This window comes from Dinoponera quadriceps, unplaced genomic scaffold, assembly GCF_001313825.1.
Source record: "Dinoponera quadriceps isolate SergipeBrazil2010 unplaced genomic scaffold, ASM131382v1 scaffold37, whole genome shotgun sequence".
Lineage (NCBI taxonomy): Eukaryota > Metazoa > Arthropoda > Insecta > Hymenoptera > Formicidae > Dinoponera > Dinoponera quadriceps.
Window position 1 is genome coordinate 426,199 of NW_014554446.1, and position 25,909 is coordinate 452,107.

The 25,909-nt window shown below is 46.6% G+C and overlaps 1 protein-coding gene across 1 annotated transcript in view; it reads right to left on the reverse strand.

Annotated features, from left to right (window-relative positions):
• Positions 1-25,909, reverse strand: part of LOC106748752 (zinc finger protein 608) — a 162,583-nt gene that overhangs the window by 118,708 nt on the left and 17,966 nt on the right. Inside the window, exon 2 of the mRNA XM_014627601.1 lies at positions 16,254-16,321. The gene's annotated coding sequence lies outside the window, so the exon portion shown is untranslated. The remainder of the gene's footprint in view (positions 1-16,253; positions 16,322-25,909) is intronic.

Sequence of the window (25,909 nt, forward strand, 5' to 3'; positions counted from 1 at the left end):
GGATTTTCCTGACCGAAAAAGCCGTCACGCCTTGGGACGGAATAATTCGAGCACAAACCGACACTCGATTCCCCTCTCCCCTCCGAGCGGCGACTCCGGTCGAGATCGCGCGCCTACACGTGTGTGACTCGCGCATTCCCGGCGAGTGCATAAATATTTATGCGCGTGTTCGCAGCGCGCGAAACGCAGGAACGGCGAATGCGCGTTCTCGCGCGCGCGTCGAAATTGTTTCGGCTCGCGAATGGGAAATCCCGGCGAAATTTCGCGGCCGGCCGCTTCTTCGTCGCACACACGGCTGTCTCTCCTCTCGCCTTTTCTTCCTTTCTCCCTCCCTCCCCCTCGTGTTTTCTTTTTTTTTATTTTTACGATCGCGACCGTACGGCGAAAGGTGCGAGGATACGACTCGGCACGAAAGCGCGCGGGTCGCCGGTAATGACAAGGCTGTGAGTCCCGCATTCTCTCTCTCTTTCTTCCTTTCCTCCCCGGCCTCCCGCTCCCATCGCGCAATTGCGCTCGTTTAACTGCCACCGAACTTGGCAGCCTGTCCGCAACGGCGCGCTCGCGTGTACAGGTGCTACGGATGCACACGTGTGCGTGCTCACACGCGCGCTCTCGCGTCTCTAACGCGACAGATTTATGTCCCTCAGCGCGGATGGTGCAGCGGACGATTTGATTTAATGAGCTGCCGTGTCGAGTAACGCTTGACTATCGGTATCAGCGGATATCACTCCGCGTATCGGCGGTAATCGCGACTTCGTTATCGTTATTATCGCGGGTGATGCGAGTTGAATTGTCTCCAGGTCGGATCGATGAAAAAGCGCGAGCCCTCTTCGGAGTGTCTCTTCTTTTTTACGCGCGCGCGCGCGCGTTCCTCTCCGCTCGCGCGCAACACGACGCGATCATGACGCGAGAGTGAGTAAGATCTCGAATAAATCCAAGTTACGTAAGTGCGATAAAGTGTACGCTAAATGAGCTCAAGGAGCGACGATCAATGATTTCATGCGGCGTGTGAGGTTTCCAAAAATAGAAAGACGTTGAAACGTGTAACCTCTGACAGATCATAGCTCGCGAGCGATAACAACAGGGCGTTCGATATTCGCGCGCGCTTCCGCACATTCCGATAATTCCGCTTTGTCGTCCTGAAGACAGCTTCCCCGTGTAATTTTCTCTCAGACGAGCTATCTATAAAAAAAACGGAGACAATACGCCACCTGAGCTCGAGGAGAGCGAGGGGACGGGAGAGAGGAACAATACGCCGATAAATATATTACAAACATATACATATGTATACAAAGTACATATATATATATTTCGCAGAGCGGTAAATAGCTATTGCCTCACTCCGCGTAATTAACGATTCTCCCAAATACTTTTGGATGCTCTAATTTTTCTCACGCTTTCTTCCCTCTTAATCGCTCAATTTAAATTATAATTGGTCGCTGGTAATTAATTGTTTCTTCTTTCTCTAATCTCGTGCAACTTACTCGCGGAGTCTGGATATTTCACTCGAGAAGGTATCTCGGATGCATGCACCACTGTGACAGAGAAGTATCGACGTGGAGCACCAAGTATCGGCAGTGACACGTGTCGCACGGAGTGACTGCCAAGTTTTCGAGCCAATATAGATGCACTACGCGTTGAAGCCGCCTTGAATCCAGTAGGACCTGCCTGCCTCCCTGCCTCTAATCGATGCACGCGAGTATGATTTTTCTCCGTAACGCGCGCCGCGCTTCGACTCGTCGAAGTGAAGTCGACTTTTTTGCCGTCGCGCGTCGAACAAGCGCCGTGTAGATACGTGACGTTGTAATTACGTCGTTTTATAGCTTCGCTCGCGGAAGGGCACGTTTTTACGGAAGCCTCGTGCGAGAGAGAAAGAGAGAGAGAGAGAAAGAGAGAGGGAAAGAGAGCGCGCACGGCAGGAGACGGGTTTCTCTGTCAGGCACTTGCTTGCTCGCTCGCGTTAGTTTCTAAAACCGTGCAAGTTGCCATAAGCGTCGGCGATAATTATACCGGCCATCTTGAATCGTAACGTCCGACACGAGCAAATAAACGCCACGAAGAGCCTCGCTCGCACGAGCTATATTCGAGCGCGTTAATCTCTTTTTTTTTCTCTCTCTCCCCCTCCCCCATGTTTTTCTTTGCATTTTGTTTTTTCGCCGATAAAACTGTCGCGGTTCGATGAAGCGGCGGACTCGTCGGACGAGCGAGAAACTCGTTTTACGCGCGCGTGTCATAAAACGTCCCTCGAGAGTGTAACGCGCGCGTCGATTACGCCGTTGCCGAATCGTTTCGGCACCCCGGATGATTTTCCACCTTTCCGTGGTTCGTCTCTCTGGCACGTCCGCCGAATCACCGTCGGTCTCTCAGTCAGTAAAACGACGAGGTGCCGTTGAACCGCCGGGCGTTTGTGCGCGTGTATGTCTGTGTATATCTGTGTGTGTATGTGTCGACGCCACTATAATTATAGTAATCACGCGATATTTTCGTTCTGGCGTACCGCTACATCCTTCCCGACAAATCACGACGATTAAGTAGAGATCGAAGGGACGAGAGCTGGAGAGCTTCGATAAGGATAATAATAAAACGGAAACTCCCGGTGTCTCTTTCCCCTCTCCCTCTCTCCCGCCCTTTCCTCGTAGCCGCTCGATACTCTTTCTGCACGCTGCCATCGAGTATCGATGCAATGTCGCGATGAAGCTGCGATTAGCTATTCGTTTTTACTCGTCTCTCGTGAATAGAGAAAGAGAGAGAGAAAGAAAGAGAGAGGAGAGAGAGAAAGAGCCTTTCTCACAATAGTTGTTCGACGTTCCTCCAATCGTGCTCTCGCACCGAGACTCCGGGGTGGAAGGAATAAAAACCGAAAAAGAAGGAAGATAATAGCGATACTTCAATTCCCCCCCCCCCCGAACGAAACGCAACAATATCGTGCCAAAATTCCGCCGTGAATAGTTGGCAACGCTTGGCGACTATAAAAACGAGACACGGGACGAACGAACGAAGGAAAGAACGAACGAACGAACGAACGACGCGAAGCGAAGCGGCGGTATGAAAATCGCGGCAAAACCAGCTCCGCTCGACCGCCGCCGTGACCGAACCTCTTCCCCGCGGCCGAACGACCTAATCGAATGAGTCAGTGTGAATTCCGGCCGACTAACTTCTTGGCACTGTGCGCGCCGCAGGCAAGGTGCAGCGAAAAAGCGGATCGAAGCTCGACAGGCGGCCAGGAATTCCAGCGGCGTTGATCGCGAAAAATGCGCAGGCAAGCTTTTCGAGAAGCACCGGAGTACCCCCCCTCCTCCTCCTTCTCTCATCCTCTTTCTCCATCTTCCCTCCTGCTCCGTGCGGTTGCCCCCCCGAGGTGAAGCTCGAGGCGACGCTCACACCGGACGGACCGAAATAGAAAGACATTCGGGACCGAATGGCACCGAGAGACGCCTGCATCGATATTACGCAGAACTCGCGAAATGTCGTTATTACTCGTCGGCAACGTGACGGTCGACGTCATCGCCGCCGTTCGAAACCGAATTCCTCTCCTTCGAGACATTTTCATCGCGGCGATTTGTACGTGAAATAATTTTCTAAGATCGTAACTCCGAAAATTTCGTCGAGCAAAATTCCATTCGAAAAAAAGGATAAGAGAGAGAGAGGGAGAGAGAGTGACAGCCGGGTTGATTTTGTATTATAACTGCAATTTGTACTGTAACAATTATAAATTTGTTAATCCTGCTATCATAATCTTAACGTCAATTTGATAGCGTTATTATCTCAGACATATCGCAGAAAGTTTGAAACAAATGGGAGAAAAAAAATATCTGAAAAATAAAACACATATTTACTCAGTATGGCTACTAATAATATACTTACTTGAATCTAAATTCTTTTATTTAAATAGAATAAATAATTGCTCTCGTGAAAAGACATAGATTCAAGAAAATGTATATTTGCTTACTTGAAGAAATGTTTTCTCGATGTGAAAATATGTATTTCGACACAAGCGAATATATACGTCATTAGTACCTAACGAATAAAAAAAAAATATATACTTTTTATTTCTTAGAAGTTTTTTTTTTCTCTCAGTGCGTAGAAATATCGCTCTCCTCTATCGAGGAATGTTTAAATCATGGGTAGTTCTACTTGTTACGAATCCACCCGGGAATTCGGAATTCACCCCGGTAGTTTGCGCAGAACACACGGACAACTCGGTCAACACACGAAGGAGGTTCTCTCTCTCTCTCTCTCTCTTTCCAACGCGGATCGGACAAGGTCGGTTTTTCAAGGGATGGAAGATAAATCTATAAACGCGTGTACGGGTGAGACGAACCGATGGAAAGACGGATGGGACTTAAGTGAAGAGTAGCCTCGCTGCCGGATAATGGTCAGGGGTTCTCAGTGCGCCGGCTCGTAATTCACTACGCCTGCTGGCGTTCGAGCGTTCTCGGGCAGACAGGTACGCACGCACGCAGGTACTACACGTGAGAACGCAACGTATATGTATGCCTTACTCGTGTGTGTGCGTGTCTCATCGGTAACTCACTATCTCGCCCTAACTCATTATCTCACGTTAGATCGCCTGGCCGCTCTGTCTCTCGGTTCTCTCTCTCTTTCGAGACCCATTCTTGCTTGGCGCGGAGAATGAGCCGCAAGACGGTTCTCATTCGAGGGAAGAACTCCGTAGAAGGAGGGAGGGAAAGAGGGAAAGACGGAAGGAAGGAAAGAGGGTTCTCACGGGCACTCGTGCGCGTCGAATTCCCGGCGAGCCGACGACGGTTTTCTATCGCGGAATCGCCGTGAAAAGACAAACTGGGAGAGATAAGTATGCCTCGTTCAACTCCTGACGGAAGTGCTTTCTCATGCTTTTGTTGCCTTCCTCCTCACTTATCTTACGTCTCTTTAGAACTTAACCGAGAGATTTGATACGGGATTCTTTCCGAATTATGTATCTTCTATGCTCTCTCTCTCTCTCTCTCCCGATCCCGGTTCAAGGTCACCGCTCAGCGACGTGTCTTAGAATCTTATGATCTCTGACGATCCCGGCGGTGAAATCGCAATCGACTTCGATCGTGCTCCGGAGAAGCACATTAGGCTTTGTTCAAAAAGGAACAAGGAAGAGGGCGGAAAGGAAATCTCTTTTCTCTCCACTTAACTGTGCTCTGTAAAAAGCAGATAATAAATCTACCTCTCTCTCTCTCTCTCCCTCTCTATCTCTCTTCTTCTCCAGTCGCGATAATATCGTCAGCGCACGTCGTATCCCTCGCGATAATTCCGACGGGCAATGGTGTAACGGGCCGTACGGTCATTAACTACAAATAATATCCAATCGACGAAGCGGCGCGACGTGAGCACAAGCGAGCATGCGCGCAATCGTCGCGTGAATTATCGAGAGTCACGACATGTCCGCGCGCGAAGTTATAAGGTCGTAACCCGGTTTTATGCTCGTTATGACACGTTAATTAAGGAAAGTCGCGAGAAAGCGGCGCGACTCGCCGCCGAATGAGAACCCCCCGAGAATCGCCGCCGCCTCCTTCCCCGCCGACTCCCGTTCCTCCCCACCGACGACGGCGACCACGGTCCGATATAATTAGCGTGTTTAACTCTGATTTATAATGACGCTGGAAACGCCTACTGTCCATGAGCCGTATCAGGCATAGAATCCACTGCGTGCGTATACCGGGTGTCCCGAACGACGCGCGTTATTTCGCTCTTCGCGCGCGCGCGCCGGCACCGCGCGAACATCGGCATCTCGCGATTCACAGCGACGCTGTGAAATCTCGGATGAACGTATTCTTAGAACTGCCGATTGTTCCCGCGTAGGAGAAATCGATAGAAAATTTTCCCGAAAATCGAAGAGGACCGAAAGGGAGACATGACATAACCGCGGAAGCGGCACCTTCCGTGCACAAATAACGCGCCATTCGCGCGATTAATTCATAATTATCGCTTGCAATTACGGGGATAAGTCGACGTGTGCATACGCGAGGTTGTCACGCGCGCAGATGCGCGTGCATACTTGTTTGCTCTCTCGCGCGCGGTGGTATTACTCTTCTCTCGAAAGTCTCGCGCAAATAGTTACCCAACTAATCGCTACTCAGGGGACTCACCCGTTACAGGCGTGCGACACTGTGTCGAGCAGATGGACGCAATTATGTCGCCTCGCGGGCGCGCACAGCCACTTCTCTAATTCTAGTCCCGAATAAAACGCCGCGCATAAAGCACGCTCTCTCTCGACGTTCTCGCGCGTCAATTTTGCCGATATCGAGATATAGAGAACAGCGAGATTGTTATTTTATATCCCCCCCCCCCCCCCCCCCCNATTGTATCTGTACCTTCGCGTAATTTGAATCGCTTGATAGAACGGCTGCATTCGCGCGAAAAGCTCTATCCGTTCTTCGGAGAAACTCCCTGGTAGAAATGTCTGCAATTTTCCTCGAAATATCCAGTTATTGTCTAACATCAGTGCGTTCTCATTAGTAGTAACAATACTGCGCAGGAAATGGGCAAGAATTTTCGATGGGATTTCATTCAATGCTATACAATATTTTTTTACCGACACCTGCCTAATTATATGCAGATTATATTACATATAATTGCAGGAAAAACGTTACGTGTTAATTGGGATTCCGGATAGTTTCATTCGGTAGTTACGAGACAGAAATTAACATGACCGTCCAGTAGCCGCTCGAAAATGCATGAAATTTCTACCTTCTACTTCCTACTTTCAGAGGTTTTCGCCTCTACTTATTACACTTAATTCATTTAATTACGTAATGTAACTTAATTATCTCTCGTCATCGTAGAAGAGTTTCTTCTCCCATTAATAAATGACTATTGCTATCATTATTCCGAGTCACATATACTTCGAATACGGAGATACCGAGTACTTCCTTACCTCCCTCGTGAGATCACCGAGACCCGTCCACAATTTTGTACGCGTTGTGTTGGCGGTGATATCGTAAACGGTGTTCCCACGTTGGAACTCTTTCGGCGCGTCGCGTCGCCTCTTCCGACTTTCCACGACTTGACGGTCATTACGGAGGCGAAAGTCGTCACAAAGGTTTCGAGAGCGAGTACAGTTAAGCCGTTCGCGCGGCAGTGGTCTCGCGTGCGAGCCTGAAGAGACCTGAAATCTAATCCGTCCGCGTTTTAAGCGTGACACGCTTAAAGGCCTGAATGAGCGCGACACTCATGTTCATACGCGGCCATGCTCGACACATCGGTGTCCCCTTTGAAGCACTGCTGCTCTCTTACGAAATTACACACCGGGTGTCCCGAATCAGAAGACCTCCGTGCGATCAGTATGCGCGATATCAAATGTCCCGGAAGAATTGAATTTCAAATCAGGACCACGCTCGATTAGGATTTAATTTCGAGGAAAAGGTCAATCTTGCATTTGTAATCGCCCATAATGTCAGGAGGGAAGCTGTCGCAGATAGTTCCCTCCGCGAACGAGTCAACACGCTCTCTCTCTCTCTCTCGACCGGTCGATGCGCGACAACACAAGCGCGAAATTTCGGCCCGCCGTGTATATCAGGCGCGCGCGTCCCGGCCCTCGAGATACGTTTGAACAAAAGCTCCGTCTCGCTCTAAGCTCGAGGATGAAGCAGGGTGACGAAGTGGACGACGGCTAATCTCCCGAGGTGCCCGGAACGATCTCTATGATAACCGGTTGATTAGTGGACACGCGCGATGCGGGCCGATGTCGGCGTCTCTCTTTTTCTACCTTTCACGAGATGATGCGGGAGAGCGACGACCGCGGAAGTCTCCCGCTTCGATGTCTGACGTTCTCTCTCTCTCTCTTTCATTCCATCTCGTTCAGCTGTTCGCTCAAATTCTTAATACGACAGCTGAAAGTCTATCTTTCTCCCACATTCTCCATCTCGACTCGCCGCGGCGATTTACGAGCCGCTCGTAATTTATCGCCCGCTCCCTTCGCCCGGCGCGTCCGTCGCGCGAAGTCGAGCGCTGCCCGGCTATTTACCTAATTGTGACCGTAAACGCGGAAACAACCAGGCGACCCAGAAGAAGACTCGCGCCGATCTCCCCGAGCCGATCCTCAATTTCCAGCCGCGCGAGTCGGCAGCGCGAGTCGCCGTCAAGCGACAATGTTGCGTCGTGCAATTAACGCCAACGAAACAGACAAATTGCGTGCGATCACCGGCGCGGCGAGAAACGGAGAGGAAGAGAGGGGCAGAGAGAGGGGGGAGGGGAGAAGGGGGAAAGGAAGAACGCGCGTAGCCGCTTTATAAGCCTAATCGTCGCTATTAGCTTTTTGCTTCCTCACACCGGGGATAAACAGCAAGCAGCGTCGAAGATCGTTTAACGGCGCCACGTTCCGGACCATTAGAGCCTAGTAGCACCTCCTCCTCCTCCTCCTCTCGTGTACATTCCTCTTAGCCCTCACGGAAAGCCACGCTTTCTCTCCCTTTTTTTTTCCTACCGTTCAAATCTCCACTATGCTGATAACCGTGAGAAAGGCAAATATCTTGTCAGAGTTTTTAATTCGACATTTGGAATCATCCTTGTGCCCGAAAGGGTCAAGCGACACCCACATACACACACACACACACACATACATATTCGCGTCGTGAAGGAAATTTCCATCGCTACCCACTCGATTTCGCATCTTTCGGAGTGCGTTGGAAGAATCGTGGAGAGAGGAACTTTCGCTTCCGCGCGACAATCGACGCGAGATTACTCCGTATCGCCCGATTGTATCGCGGATGGCGGCGCGCTTCTGCGCGAATTTCTCGAGAGTGCAAACGCGGGAGGGATTTTTCACGTCGCACGACACGTTATCAGACGACGTCTGGCTATCCGATATCGTGCGGAGCGATGCGATAAACTTTCGGACATGTGTATACCGAGCGCCGGTGAGACCCTCGCGATCAGCAGCCCGGTCAGAACGGGCAATAACCGATTGTTGATATAATCAAGCGTGTGATTGACTAACGCGCCTGAGAGAGAAAAAGAGAGAAAGAGAAAACATGATTTATTTACTACGCTCTCAGATTAATTTCTCTAAGGCACCTTGACACCTTTAACACCTTCGTAAGAATTATTCTCGAAATTTAACAATCACAAAGCGGAAATTAAACGAATGAAATATAGTAAGATTGAAATTTTAGGGAAAAAGTAACGGAAATAAACGGACAAATTGAGTCCGATTAACAGGGAGATGGGTTCCTAAGCAGTTTCATAGATTTAAAAAGAAATCTGAAGGTCTCAGTTTAAAACTGAATAATTTAACATTTTGAATGTTGCGCCTTCCAAATGTTGTATATCGTGCCTATTTAAATGTATCAGAAAAATATACGTAGGAACATACAAACGTTATTACGGAAAAACAAACCAAAAATGTTATGGAAGGATAGGAGAGAGAGAGAGAGAAAGAGAGAGAGAGAGAGAGAGAGGACTCTCCTCAAGCGCAAAAATAAAGGGGCAATAATAATACGGAATTTCTCATTCTTGAATCAACTTTCGTCTTCAGAATCAGAAATCCCGTTTCCTTCCGCAAAAGCGTATTCCGTTCGTTCACATGTCACGTTAATGCAACCAATCCTTTTTGCCCGTGCGAGAATACGTAATGCCATACGGTTCCTGCACACTTGGCAAGATTTGCCAAGCCGTGTAAAACCGCCGACGTCGAATCCGCCTTCTTTCGACCGGAATATCGGTCGTTATCCGCGCGAACCCGCGCGCGCACGTTCGATGGACGCGAGGTTCCCTCTCTCTCTCTCTCTCTCTAATTCTCTCTCTTTCTTCCGTCTCACGCGCTCACACACTCACACACTCGGGCGATTTTCATACGCCGTGTATAATCGAGCGTGAAATTGAGCGTGCAGGTAGAAGATAATATTATTCGAGCCGATACAGCGTTCTCGTACCCGCGATGCATTAAGTGATATCGACGCACTCGCATGCACGCACGTACGCTCGCTCGCTCACACGCGCGCTAAAGCCGCTTTTAATATTAATATGTTTTGGATGTGTAACGAGACAGCCGTCGTAATGTCAAGGAGCTAATTATACGTCGCGGTGCATGTCGGTGGAGATCGAAGGTTTCACTCACGCTGCGCTCAGCAAGAGCGAGAGAGAGAGAGAGGGTGGAGTGGGAAAGGGGTGGGCGGGCGGATGCGGGGAGCGGAACGTTATATTTATCGAGCGATTATCCACTTACAGAGAACATTACGTGTACACACAGAAATCGCGAGCGCGGACGCGTGTAAATTTATAAACGCGACGCTACGAGGTAAATTGATAATTCGGATCTGTCGCGATCCAGAGCATGGTCTCACAGGTACACACACATGCACACACGGTCAACGCTGCTATCGAACTCATCTAGCGTTAACGGTTTGATTAATAATGAAATACTGCATAAATATTTGCCCTCGTTACACAGCGCGTGTCTCGGTGACTCAAAGCGAGCGAGCGGGCCGCGTTGCTGCCGCTTTTCGGCGCGTCCTCGTTAAATTTTCGCGTTAAATTGAGCACTCTTAGCGACAACGTCAAGAGCCCCTCTCTTTGGTGTAACTAAAAGCGTAACGAGTTCTTTCACAGCTCGAGGAGAGAGGACGAAAAACAAGATACTAAACAGGAAATTACATTTTTAACGCCATCGCTTGCAGCAATGAATATTAAGTATTCGACTAAACGACAAAGAGATAGATAGATAGATAGAGAGAGGAAAAGAGAGAGAGAGAGAGAGAGAGAGAGAGGAGAAGAAGAAGAGATAAAAAGACGGACTCTCGATAAAACTTTGTCAGTGGAAACTACACCTCTATCGACACACCTTCATTATTAGTAATCTCCCAAATTAACGGCGCGCCGATAAAATCAATGCTAAGCGGCTCTTTAGCTCGCCGCAATACATCTCCCAAACGGTCCATATAAATTTTTGTGTTAATTTAACACAAGATGAATATGTTGAACAATAACACAGATATTATATCAGAAATTAACACAAAATTAATTTAACGTTAATCGACGCTGAAGTAAAAAATGTGTTATTTTAACACTTATACACGTTGAATATCAACATAAAATATTGAGATAACATAAACACGATATGTCAAATTAACACACGGGAGTTAAGAATTTAATAAAAATCTTAACGAGGACCGATTTTAACACGAGCACAAAATATATTTTATTATGTAATTAGGGTTGAGCGTAACGCGCGAGAGCGGTTAAATCACAAGCGATAAAAACACAGGAACAGGCGGCGGCGGCGGTTCGATCGATCGAATGTACCAGCCCGATAAATCACGGCACGGTGTGCAAACACAAACATTGTATGTAAGTAAAACATTATCGCAGCAACAATTCGACGTCCTCGAGTCTCCGACGACGGAGTGCTCGCGGAATCGCGAATGTGTGTTCGCGTCGAGACAGATAATAGCGAGGCCCCGGGCGCGATAGGATCTCTCGCGTTTCGACAAAGCACGATCGATCATCGACTTTCAAGACCCGCCGATAAATCGCCGCGCGCGCGGAACGCGCATTATCTGCACGTCCGTACGCGCGTATTATCGCCGGTAAATACGAGCCGGCCGGCGCGTCCGCCGAATCTGGCGGACTGGTGAAAATTAATGAGCGACGTTATCGCTGCGATTAGACAAATACGCTGGTAAATAGAGCACTTCCGCGTAGAGAATTTTTACAAGATGGAGAGAAAACAAAGGAGAGCGTAAAATAACTTCGAGAGAGAGAGAGAGAGAGCGATATGAGCCTCCCGGTCAAAAGCTAAGTCGATCGACTCCACATTTTGTGAATATCTCACTTTTGAAAGGCTTGGCGCATTAATCGTATGTTCTAAATCTGATCGTATGTATTAAAATGAATAAAAGAAAATTGAGGAAAAAAGAAGAAAATTGATCAGATCGGCCGGTGGTTATCAACATTATGAAAATCGTCTCCCCGGAAATCGCGCACTGGCGAATTGATTTGTCCGGACAGCGCGAATACCGTCGAGTCGTCGGTTTATTTTTTTCCGGAAAATTTACAAGTCGATTGATTTCGCGACGTGTTGAAAAAGTGTGCGAATATATTCTGCACTTCGCCGAGCTTGCGATCCGCCGGAGACGAGACGGCGCGTCGAAAACGACATCGATATGTCGAAGTGCGCGAGTTATCCGCATTGATTATGTCACCGCGTGTGCACGGTGCAAAAAGACAGTTTACATAGTTTATTCGTGGACGCGACTGTTACACGTGGCCGACCGAGGCCGATATGGATCGCGCGCGCATGCACACACACACACGCGCGGATTTGCTCGCTCCGTCGCTCGCAGCAGCCGACAAACACGTCGCCGCGGTGTTTTCAACGAGGCTACGGGCGGTTTTTTACGAGGTCGTGATTGACAGGCCGTGGTCGCATTGCACTATGCATTCAGTGCGCCGCAATTACGCTCGTATAATACGTCGGCATTCCCGGCACGGGAAACCGATCGTGCGCGTATCCTCGCCTTCAGCGGATTTATCGACGGCGTGTTAACTTAAGCTCGCGTGGTCTGTCCGTCGATCGAAACATCGAAAAGTTACGAACGAAGATAACGCGTCCGATACGAAGAATAGTTTTGCCGGCGGCTCTTCGGATGCAAATCGATTGAAACAATCGAGAACACAAGAGCCGTGTCACTGTTACGTGTCAACAAGGTTCTTATTGGAGACATATTTTATTTTGAGCATTTATCATATACTAATATGAGTCTTTCCGCATATAAATTAAATAAAAAGTACATAAGGATGTATAAACAAATAAACATGTTTATGTTCGGTCTGCGTGCATACAGTCGGTTATGTAAAATCGATTACACAGAAAAAAATTTGTATCGATTTAAAACTCACTCTCATGTCCGACGCAAACCGTTCCGTCCATCATATATTTATAAATTAGGCCATTCTGAGCAAGAAAATCCTTTACCAATTTACAAATAACTACGCACATTTTTGAATTATTAAAAAAACCTCTATATATGTGGACATTTTCAATAATTAATAACTTAAAGCTGTGCGTTAGACATCCTATATGAGTAAGAATCCTATACGAAGATAAAACTTACTCTTATATATACATGAAGTTATTACATATAATTCCACTAAAAATATCCTATTCTCGTGTTGTTCAAAAATAATTTTCATGAATTAAGAAGGAATCATATTGGATAGAAAGTAGTGCTGTCAATTTCGACTATCCGAATCTTTCAGTAACTGAGTAGACGGCTAATTTCAAACGTTATAAATGATTGAATTTTCTAACAATAACAGATAATAATAACTGAACTTAGACGTATACTCAATTACTGAAAAAGTACTTGAATCGAAATTGACATCACTGATAGGAAGATCGACATCTTTAAATTAAGAACTAAATCAATTTGAAGATATCATTTTTCTCATATCCAATATTTTTTCTCCTCATTTCAGAAAAATTATTCTTGAATAACAAAAATAGGATATTCTTATTCGAGTTATAAATGTAATTACTTCATGTATATGTAAACATATTTTATCTTCATATACGATTACATATTGTTGATTATGTACGTGAGAATATAAGTCTTGAATTGCCGCGAATGTTTTTGTATGTACGGATTTTTAACAAAGCGCGAGTTACCGATAAAACATTTTTGACAGGCGACGTTTATTCTCTACTTTCGCCGTCTTGATTGTTTCAATTGACATTCGCCGCGACTGTCTCGCCGGGCGAGAAAATAGATTCGAGATCGATCGGGGATTGTTTTTCGACAGGCCGAGTTGCGGATTCAAGCGCGACCTGTCATTGTTTACGCCGACCGCATTAATTCCCCTCTACCTTCCCCTCCTTACTTCCTTTAAGCCACCCTTCGTGGCACCGAGCATCGATCGCCGATTTCTAAATTCCCGCTAAGTCGTCCGAGTCGCGATAACGCAATAAGGAAGATTGATACGGCGCGATTACGCGGCCGTTTCACTTCGGATAATTTAATCAGACGGTTCGCCTCCATCCGCGCGGATTAAATCGATTCGCCAAAAATTTATCGTCCCCGAAACAGCCCGGCTACACCGACGACCCTCTCACCGACCTCTCTCGCTCTCGCTCGCTCTCTTTCTCTCCCTCTCTCTCCTTGTTCGGCCCCAATTCCGGTAGTTTGACACTAATTGGCGCAGGTACGACCTGCCTACCTACCTACATACCTACCCCCGCCGTTTCGCTCGACTATATCCATTACGGTGAGCACAGATATATGTGGACATTTACCGTTAGCTGGTAATACGCGCGGAAGATTCGACAGAATAGCTATTTCGAAAGGGGCGGCGGTGGCGAGCGAAGGGGTCGAGGATATGTCCCCTATTATCTCCTTTACTCGTGGGGAAAGACCCCCCCTCCTTCTCCGCTCACCACCGTCATCTAGCAACTTCTCCACCCTTCGCCGTGGGGCTCTTTCGCCACTCTCCGACTCTCATTCGATTCTCCCTGAAATTGCCCCAGGAATTTCGTGACTCCCGCGGCCGGAAGTGGGGTCCGAACTTGATCCCCTGAACTCCTTCCCCGCGACCGAGCCATTTCCGATCCGACGGCATATATTAAGTCTCGTTTGGCCGAATTGTTTGAAAATTAGCTCTCTCCGAGCGCGCACGTTCATCACACGAACGCTTACGGGCGAATTTTGCGGGAACAGCGCGAGAGACACGGACGGTATGTATGTCTCGCTAGCGAACTTCGTCGTGATTTTCCAGAGAAAGTTTGGCTCGAGAGTAGATAGAGATATAAGTGGGCAGAGTAGACGCTCTCGTTTCGGTATGATGCGGAAATTACGCGAAGAACGTGCGATACTAGGTGCGAATTCCGCGAAATTGGCTTTGCAAGTGCCCCCCCCCCCCCTCCTATTCGATGTAAAGCAAAAGAACGTGTCTCGTGAGATGCGAATGCAATCTCGAGAATTCGATCGTTGTCGTTGAAAGTAACGGCAACGATGCGATTTCCCGGATCTGAAAACCGGGCGCGAAAACGAGAAGAGCATCGTCGAACCTCGCGATAAAGAGGCGAGAAACGAAAGTCCCAAAAGATCGCGTTGATCCGCCGACTAATTACCGAAGCGATTTTCGCGAACGACGCATACACACACACACACACGTCGTTCTCTTCGGAAACGTTCCCAGCTTTTCCTCGCGTGCCGGACTTACCGAGAAACGAAAATAAAAAAAAAAAACATGTAAAAGACACAACAGTGGTAAGAGCAGGCAAAACCGGTAGGAAGCCAATCGCGAGCGCCGTAAAAAGTGTAGTCCGCAAATTGCGTAGATTACGTGCAAAACGGCAATTTGCATGCTCCGCGTGTAAAATGTGTGTACGCTTAATGCCGGCGGCCGAGACAGTAACTGCGCGACCGAATAACTATTTCGAAGGATGAACGAGAACGCATACGTGCGGACGTAATATGGCCGGCCCCGCAGCCGTTCGCGGGGAACAAGCTGTTTCTGCGCGATATAACGCGCATATGTACATACACCTACGGGCGAGAAAATAAATCTGTATCCACTGTGATATCTCGCGGAGCGAGCGAGAAAAATCACTCACACACACACACACTAGAGCACCGCCGCACGGGAGAGGCCCCGCTTCCCGCGCATTCATCCTTATTTGTTGCGCGATTCAATTTGCTCGCGATGACTTATGATTTCCGGCGATCTATCAGAACGCGTTTCGGGTCTCTGGCGAAAGAGAAAGGGAGACCCCGCGATGCAAAATGGGAAATGCGAACCGACGTGAGCAGACAGATGGAGTATCCTCCGCGCGTTTTTCATATTTTTTTGCCCGCTCTCCCGCCTCTCTCACGGAATTATCGTTTCGCGGTGCATCAAGCTAAAGCCTCGCGAGTGTTTACCGGTCTGCAAAAGTTGAAGCTCACTCCGAAACTCATTGATACTCACTAACGAATTCGCGAACTTCGAACTTTCCGATCGGTCACATCGTGCCTGCACACGCGCGCATATCGCGACTATTTGACCCGCTCGTTTTACATTTTGATAGTTTAATAACTCGTAATAAATCCCTAGCACTTTTTAGTCGGACGAACGTTTAAACTTGATCGTAGCTTCGTGTATATTCCGTTGTCACTTGCAACACGTTTTCTATTTGCTTTTCACAGTTTCCGCGACTGTAATGTATATAAAGTACACACGCGCGTACACATGAAAATGAAAATCCGTGTAGTGTGTGTGTGTGGTTTAATGTAGACTTTTTTGTTTATTCAGAAGCATGGATCACTCACCAGTTCTGCATCTCCGATCAACAGTTGCGGCTGTCGCGATAAATCCCACGGGAACAACGCTGGCAAACCTAAAAATACAAAATCGATAGCCTGTCATAAATAAAGCCGATATTCCCGCGCGACAGTTTACCGGGCATAAGTAAATTACACCAGCGGTAATGCACACCTATGTCCATTATATCCTCACGCCGAGGTGAGCAATCGCGCGATTACTGCAGCGAGTAAACAATCTCGGCGTAATGGATTTTCGAAAAATAAGATTAAAGTAAAAATATGCTACTGGCGTTGGAGCGTCGATGATAATAACGGGGATAATAAAACGCGTGACACAACGGTGTCTATCGACGACCGTGTACGTGTGTATATGTGTGAGAGAGAGAGAGAAAGAAAAGAGGAAAATTGAGCATACGAGCGAATAAATATGACAAAGACGGGGCCCGAAAAGTTCTTCCTTGTTGATCGTACGAAATCGAGCGTGCGAGTCTTTCCAGAAAAAGCAGAAAAAAAATCGTTATCTGGTCAACGACGACCTTTTTGCGCTCCAAGGGTGCGTGGCGACTCTACCTCATATATCTCGAAGAACGTCATATTTCGGCGCCTTTCAAGTCAGCTTCCAAATTAGCGTCACACAGCTGGTTGAAATTTAGATTTCAAAGCCGGAAGACGCGTTCGCGGCGTCCTTTGAGTTTTACGAGACATTTTTGATGGTCGCTACGGCGTGCTTGGAGCGCAAAGGGTTCACAAACCGCGACCTACCATCAACACAGGAGTACACATCGATTATACCGTTCCGACCCGTTCGACGTTCCTGTTACGAGCGCCGCGTGTTTTACACGCTTATCTTTACGAGCTTTCGGGCCACGGAAGGGCGCGGACAGATGGGTCACGCTGACTTTTCCGATAAATAGAAAGGCGTGTTTCACAGACATGACTTTAGTCAATTTTCCCCCTCGTGTTCGAGTGCATTTTTCCTGAGAAGGTCAACGAGATAGAAGCATTATTTATGGCGCGTACATCGCGTGTACGGTGTCGCTTTACACATTAAAATAATAATTTGAATATATATATGTGCCAAGCTAGCTAAAGAGAAAAATAATCTCTCCGGTGCCACGCCATTCGCGCGCGCGCATGTGTGTGCGTCACACTCGCGTAACGCTCAATGCAGAAATACACGGGGAATATATTAACGCAAGAGCTTACAGATATACGATGTATATTCGAGATTGCTCTCCCTGGTGACGCGAGAGTTTCCGGAATCGGTCGCGACAGCCAAGATAGAACGTCAAATATACACGTGCGCTCAATATAAATATTCTCCGCTCGAGCGTGCGTTCGAGAGAAGTCCGCGGCGTTTGCTTTCGACGGACGCGGGAATCGGAGCCTTGGAGTGACGAAAGTGACGAACGTTACTCCTACTTCTTCCAATGGTAGTCACCAATCCCATAGAAGTCTGCGGTATATTGTCATCGCCGATCCTCTTATCGGCGACGCGATGAAAGACCGCTCTATTCAACATATTCCCCTAGCGATTTACGTCGGACGTCTACTTCGGAGTACATAAATTTAGAGAGTGTAATCTCACCGAACTGAACAATAACTGAACGCCGTGTGCGTTAAAAGAAGATAAATATTAACCGAATTAATAAAAAAATCTTTCGCGCGAAAGATTAAAATTGAAGATTATCAAGTATTAATAAAAATACACATTTTCCGAATGTGAAGTTTATAAAATATATTTTATGAGATTAGATTCCCACCTCTCAGATTATATTTTTCTTACAACTTCGAAAGAGAGAGAGAGAGACGTATTACGCGCTCGTGTAGGAATTCTCACGTAACGCATCGCAGGCGTTTTATCGCGCCGGCGGCAGCTGCGTCTATATTCGGATACTTCGATATTACGTCTTTAACGACACCGAGAAGCTCCAAGTCTTCCGGTCTTCGGACATCGTCGTTCGATGCCGCGAGCGAGCGCGGGGTCCGGTCGGAAAAATAAACGTCGGCCGCAGGGAATCGATGTGCGGACGAACGTCGTATAACCGCACCGGGGACGACGAGCTTTCCTAGGAAGCCGAGCGACACGATAAATATCCGAACGGCCGTAAAACCGGGCGTTAATGCACGCCCGGCCGATTTGTTTAATCCGGTCGATATTCCGCGGTGCGCGCCGGGGTCCTGTAAGCCGCGCGCGATGCGATTTGGCAATTCCGTCGCCGGAAATAGGCTCGTAAAAGTGTGTAACGCGACAAACCGACCGTGACACACGTTCGCCGCCACTGCAGGGAGGTAGAGAGGGAGAGAAAGAGAGACAGACAGAGGAGGGGGAGGACATCGCGACTGCGCCACGATACTTCAGAGATATCGATACTCTACCCGTCCCAAGGTACTTTTGCATCGACGTTCGTGCTTTTGAGTGCTTTCGAATGAACACTGGTGTTTTCGTTGTTGAACAATCGTGCTTGACGTTTCGTGCACCGATCACGTTATGATTATTATTTAATCTCTATTTAGGCATTTGTTTTTTAACAAAAAATGCTTCCTTCAAGAGAGAGGGAAAAAGGGAAAATACAGTTGAAGTGTAAAATTGACAAGTTAATATTGTATATAAAGTAAAGTGATAAAATTAGTAATAAATGAATGTAGAAAAAAATATGGATCGTAAGTCCGGCTGGAACGAAACATGATGTCGCGAAAGCATGTCGTCAAAATTGTCAAAGGATGAAGATTAAATTATTGTCAAATTACACAGCATCGACCGACCAGTTTTTCCTCTTTCGTTCACAAAGACGCGCTTTTGAAATACACACGTTGTGTACAAAACAGACGCGTAGGGAAGAGGGGGGAACGCAAATCACTGTACCGTCGCCTAATAACGAGTTTTCCACGCGGGCTGCCATTAGAGACAACGGTAATTTGTTATACAATGTGGCCGGTGACGCGATGCGCGCGTGACAATACTTTTATTACTTTTCGTCGAGGACACGTCGCTCGCTCGTCCACGCGCTTTATTGTGTCCTTTCTCGCTTACCGTTATTACGGTTTTATCCTCGCCGCCGCGCTACGTTCTACGTACGGCGCGCGGTATTAAATCGTCCCGGCGGAAAATATAAATGGCGAACACGCGCGCGCGTGCAAAGCTTCTCGTAAACCGAATTGAAATTTTGTTGCTTCGACGCTCTGAAGGTTTGCGCCTAATCAGATGCCCCGTAGACTGATAAAAACTCACTTTGACACTTATTCGACACTTATTGATTTCTCTCTTGAATCTCTAACTTTATACGGAAAAAAAGTGCTGCTGAATCAATAGATATTCAAAACCGAAAAAGGATGTGGTTGAAAACAACTATGATTTCGGTGAAACCTGTTCTGCTATCTTCGCCTTCCACTGTGTACAATTAAAGTTTCAACATAGGGCCCAAATTTCAACTCGGGTACGCCGGGTCTTTGGCGAGCGGGATTTCGATGATTAACGTCGAACTTGTTCCTAAAGTTATTATTTAATACCGAAGGCTCCGAAGAAGCCGAGGAGGTCGAACACGTTCGGCGGTCGTGGCCGCGCGAGTACGGAATGACAATGGGATCTGGCGGCGCGTTTTCCCGAGCGGACTTATCGCGCTACCGCGAGTAATAACGCCGCTTTTTATCGCTCGCGCCGACAGTGGTGGCTCGTTTGCGGGCCGGCGGACACGCGGAAAAACCGTTAAAAGGTCGTTAGGCACGAATTATGGGTTAAGCTGGAGCTAGTCAGCCGCTGAAAATCGCGTTTCGCTCCGACTCGGCGACGGCGGAGGAGGGAGGGGGGACGCCTCGCGGCTCCAGAATATCGCGAGTCCAATCATCGGCGATAAAAGAACGCAGTTCCTAGGCGCGCGCTCACGCCCGCGGTTTATTTCTTCGCGTTTCGCGTAAAACGGAGTGAGACTCGACACGCCCGGCTGATCAATGAGCGGCATAAAAATTCGCGGCCATTATTAAACGCGACATTTGCTTTTTTTGAAACGTTAAGAATAATCGCACGATTAAATGCCAATGTCGCGCGCGTCGGATGAAGGATAAAAAAGAGCAGCGAGGAAAAAGAAAAAAAGAGATATGTCGCGAGCGATCTCTAACGACGCGTGTTACGGAGTGCCGATATTTTTATATAATAATAACAATAAGGCGACAAAAATGAATCTCTTCGAGAACAAATTGATGAAAGTCAGAAGAAACTGCTTTAATTTAAAAATTACATAAACACGACACCCGTCAATCACATGACGAGATCTCAATTTTTTGGCTCGCGAGTGAAATTGTGCGGTGAATATTATTCACGGTAACGTCCGTTAAATCTTTATCGACGATCCGATATTTTGTCGGCAACGTTTGAATAAAAACAGAAAACTCTGAACGTATCTAAGCGTGCACAATTGTGCCAGTACGTATCCCTGAAAGGGTTTAAACAAATATAATAATAACCTTGCGTGGATGTGTATTTGCTTACGCGAACAATCGGTTTCCCTCGTTCGGAGGCGTTCTCCCCGCGCCGAATAGCGTGACGATAAATTTCAGGAACTATCACGAACTATCGAAAATAAGCGTGCGTGCATGTCGAGCGAGCGAGCGAGCCATTTTTAAAAGCGCGTCACGACGCGGCTCCCAGAATGTAGACTTTAATGTACGACGAGGCACAGCGAGCATCGCGCGCCCACTGTTCCTTATTTTTGCAACATGCAGCACCGCGGTATACGACGCGCACGCATGCATGCAGGCACGTAGTTACGCACGCACGTCCTAGCGTGACACTCGCAATCTCGACCGCTCGCGGAAATATACCAGCTCCGGCGTTAATCTGGCGAACGTAGGCGACATCGTGGAAAAGTGTGTCCTCGTGTGTCAATTCGCGATTCGCGCCGCTTTATCCCGGCTTAAGATAGTATAGAATACCAGATTTTCAGCGGCGATACTAAGGAGCCACCTTTATAAGTTCATTATTTACTGAATAAAAATCAAGATTTTCCCATCATTTTATTTAACTAAATAATAAGTGTTAATTTTAAGTGAAATTTAGACAACTACAGGTTGTCTGACGCAAACCGTACCAAATTGTCATATACCTGTGGTTTAAGTCAATGTGAACGAAAAAGTCCTCAACTATTTTGCAAACAACCACGCAAAATATTAAGTTAATTATTGAAAGTGGTCATTATATATAGAGGCTTTTTTAAGTAATTCCGTTTTTCCGTAATTCCAAAATTCGCAAAGTTATTTGCAGAGTTATTAATTCCTGAGTTATAAAGAAACCTTTGTACAACGGCCATTTTCAATAGCGCTCATGCACGAAAAAACGCACGTCCTGTCGGTTGACGTGAAACGGGAAAAAGGAGGAAAAGCAAACCCAGGGGTATAATCGGTCACCTTACCAAAGAAAGAAAGAAAGAGAGAGCCAAGCGACGAAGCGGACACGGCTAAAGAGTGTACCTATCGATTTTTCGTTCTCCACGCATTTCGCAGACGATTTGCACCGTGTCGCGCGCCGCCTGTGAGACACGTTATTCTCGCAGTATTTAAATCGCCCCGAGCATAGCCCTCTCTCGACCGTTCCTCTCGAATGTGGCCCTTTCTCCCCTATAAATAACTCAAGAGCCGGCGAATGCGCCTTCGGTTGGCTTTTTTCCTCGCTAAACGGAGCAAAAGTAGCGCTAAGATAAAACGTAAACCAAAGCAGACCGGGTAGAGCGAGAAAGAGAGACATCAGAGGAAAAGAGTGAGAAGGAGTGAGAACCCGGGGTGCTTTCATATGCAACATAAGAAAACGCATAAGCCACGGGGCACGGTAAGACGATTTGTCCCAACTCGAAGAGAGAGAGAGAGAGAGAGAAGAGGTAAAGCTCGGATGGCAACTTGAATATTACAAGGCCGCTCTTTTATCTTCGCATCGGTGCCGGCGGCCGGGTATACGGACGGACGGACAGACGGGCTTTTACGGGCGCGTCAACGCAAGTACCAATATTACGAAAGCTTTTCCTGACCGCTGGATGACGGGAAAGAATGTGACGCTATCTCGCGAGGAATTCTGTCGAGGTTTTGTTTACCGGCCACGCTCGAATCGTCGAATTCGTACTGGCTCATACGATTTCGTACGGAGAGAAATCCGTGAAATCGTTGTATCGTACCTTCGAAATCATGTAACGTGCAACTTAACGTTCCTCTCCACCGACCCCCCGGGACATTACGGTATTATCTTCGATTTCAATAGTCGCGATCATTCATCGATATCGTCGTTAAAAATGCGCTATTATGGATAAAATGAACAAAAATATGAAACTAAATAAGTAAAAAATATTTTGTACTCTTATTAGAAATCGGTCCTTGTTGAAATTTTTATATTAAATTTTTAACACATCCGTGTATAATTTAATATAATGTGTTATAGTAATTTTCTCAATATTTCATGTTGAGTCGATATTCAACATGTAAAGTGTTAAAATAACACTTTTTATATATTAATGTCTTAATATTTTGGATATTAATTTTATTAATTTTTTTAACATAATATTTGTGTTATTTTTCAACACATTCACGTTATATTAAATTAACGCAGACAATTTTGTGGACCGTTTGGAACATGTGAAATGTATTAAATTTAAAGCAAAATTTGTTATTGTATAAAAAACTGTATAAACTGTTTAATATATTTTACACATGTTTCCTTTTTTCATTTAATTCAATCATTTTATAATTTGTTCATTTATGGGTAAGTTTAATAATAATACTAATTTTTATCAAGTTTTATAATCTTTATTTTAATTGAATTATTAATTGCATTTAGATAATTTAAATAATTAATAAAGAAATTTATCACTTTTATCAAGTCAAATTAATTATTTTATGAAGTTCGGAATACATATACGCACGTGAAACGCTCCTGGCGATAAATGTTGAAAAGGGAACGTGTATTAAGTACGTAGACCGAAGCACGGAATTCAGTATCTTTCTTTCGTCGGGAGGAAGTGACGTGAATAGAAGAAGAATGAAAAATGATCGGTGCTACGACGTTTCCGTCTGTTCAACCGACACCGACGGATAATATACCGTATTTCGACGATCAGATCGTTACCGTAAGGGAAAGAGGAGCAAGAGGAGCAAGAGGAGGAAAAACGAGGTGAACGAGACGGCGGAGGCAATTTTCGCGTTCGACTTCCACCGGTCTAGTTGTTACGTTTGAACGCTGTTAGCTTAGGCCGCGTGATTACCGCCGATATTGCCGCGCGCGATCTCCCCTGGGATTGTTGCGAATTTTTCTTCTGCGCGCGGACAATCGTTACGCCGAACGGTTCACATCCGTTCGGTCGGTCGGCCGGAGTTATCCGCGGGTAAGTATTTACTCGAGAGACAGAAACGCCACGTACGAACAGCCTCCGATAAGATCTTAACGTTACATAAAGATAATAAACGATTTAATAATAAACTCGAGCGCGCGACTTTTTGTCGACCATGCTGTTTTTAATAATCATAGCAAACAAGTTCTTTCGTAAATGTTATTTAAATGTTGGACGACGGGATCGGAGTCGTTAAGTGCGATTGCTATTTGCATATTTACGCGGTAGCGTGACGCGCATAATGTCTGGAGACAGGAACATTTAAAAATAACCCGCGACGGCGTACGAGAGCGATCACAATATTAAGCGGTTCTACTAAAGCGTCTTTGATTATGTTTGATAACGCGTATACGCGATGTTTCATGACATTACGATAAAGGTAACGGATGGATGAACGAATGGACGGACGGGCATCAATAAAAATGAAAAGGAACAAAAGGTAAGAGGGGAAGAAAAGAAAAAGGAAACACATACACAGGCCTCGTTATGTTAATACGTCTAAGAATGCTCACGATCGCCTTGAGGCGTGTAAAGGAAAAAAATCGCAAAGTGGCCTTTCGAAATAAGAGAGAGAGAGAGAGAGAGAGAGAGAGGAAGAGAAAGAAAAAAGATAGCGCATCGCTGACGCGCGCTCTCTGCCCGTCGGACGAGCACGCGTTACGAGCGTCTGCTTTTTAAAGCTCCTCCCTCGTTGTAGCGTCATTATATGCTCCGATAAGTCCGGTAATGCCCTTTAATAAGTGAGTAGCTCGAGTAGACCAGCGAGATACTGGAAAAGAGCGATTTGTATGTGACCGACGGGGTGGGTAGACGTTGCATAAACCGCCATCTGCCAACGATCATCAAAAATTCCTCCATCCCTCCTTACCCTCTACCCCTCTCTCACTCCTGTCGTCCCGTCTTCCACGTGTGCGGACGTGAGAATGATTAATCGGCTTAAATGCGACAAAAATATACGAGTATTCATCGAGAGATCCGACGGTCGCGCGAGTAATGCGCGTGGAATAATAAGCGTATGATCGATCGGATCAACGATGACGGGAGTGGTGGCGGTATTATGCAACAATATATATTAACGGTCTCGGTGTTAGAATAATTACGAAATATATTCGCGCGTTCGATGATATCTCATTTTTTCTCTCCCTATCTCCCTCTCTGGGCGTGACTGTTAATCTATAATTATCGAGGAGATATCGATTACGGCGGTATCGAAAACACGATATGAGTGAGTGAGTGAGAAAGAGAGAAAGAGAGAGAGAGAGAGAGAGAGAGATTATACATTGTCGCGGACGGCATCGAACAACGCCAGCTTTGTGTTTACACTTCTATTTTGCGGCGCGTCGGTTAAATCCTCGGAATATAATCCCACCCGACTTATTTTGATATCGATAATACAAAAGTGCGCGTGCGGTGCGCAGGCGTTGAATGCGCCCCTGTTTATCGATGCGTTAAAAATCAATCTGCGAAATGTAACATCAAAGTTGCCGCGAGCTGAGCGGACGGGCGAGCGCGCCACGAAATGCTACATTGTGATATAATACGAGAATATCGAATTGTTCCCGCCGCTACATTCTCTGGATTTAATCGAACCGAATATACATAATTAATTACTCCCGCGGAGGGAGAAAATAGCCGGTAATCTCGTCAAAATTCATTCGAATAAATGCATTTCAGTTTCTACGAATTACCTGATATCACGTCGACGTAAAGTCGATATTCCCGCGTCACATCCATTAGCGTGACCTGATATTATATACATGTGTGTGCGTGTGTACGTATTGGATATATATATATGTATATACGTATTACTGGGATACGAGTCTGGGAAATTAAGAAAATGAATTTTCACCGGTAAACGATCGGAGGAACAAACGCGTGTCGCGATACTCGGCGTACCTCAGAGAGAAAGAAAAGGAGAGACCTGCGTGCACGAATAGAGGCGAAGGGGCCGCGTATTTGGGATACAAAAAATACACAAAGAGATTATCAAAATATACTCCACGATGAATGGAAATCGGCGCTTTACCAGGCCGAAAATTCGATCAAAGACCGGGCGCGGTGACTTACGAGCATTCGACGTTATATATTTCAACGGGCGAGCTTTTCAAATTAAACTTGTCGGGAAACTCGGTTTACACCGAACGGTAACGTTTACGTCGGCATTTACGTAAGATCGAAACTTGATTTACCGGGGGCGCTTGAAGTTCTAACGAATTCGTGTTTCAGCGAACTTGCAAACGCTTGGAAACTTTGCTTTTTAAAAAGACTCGAGAGACATGGCGGCGGGGGGGGGGGGGG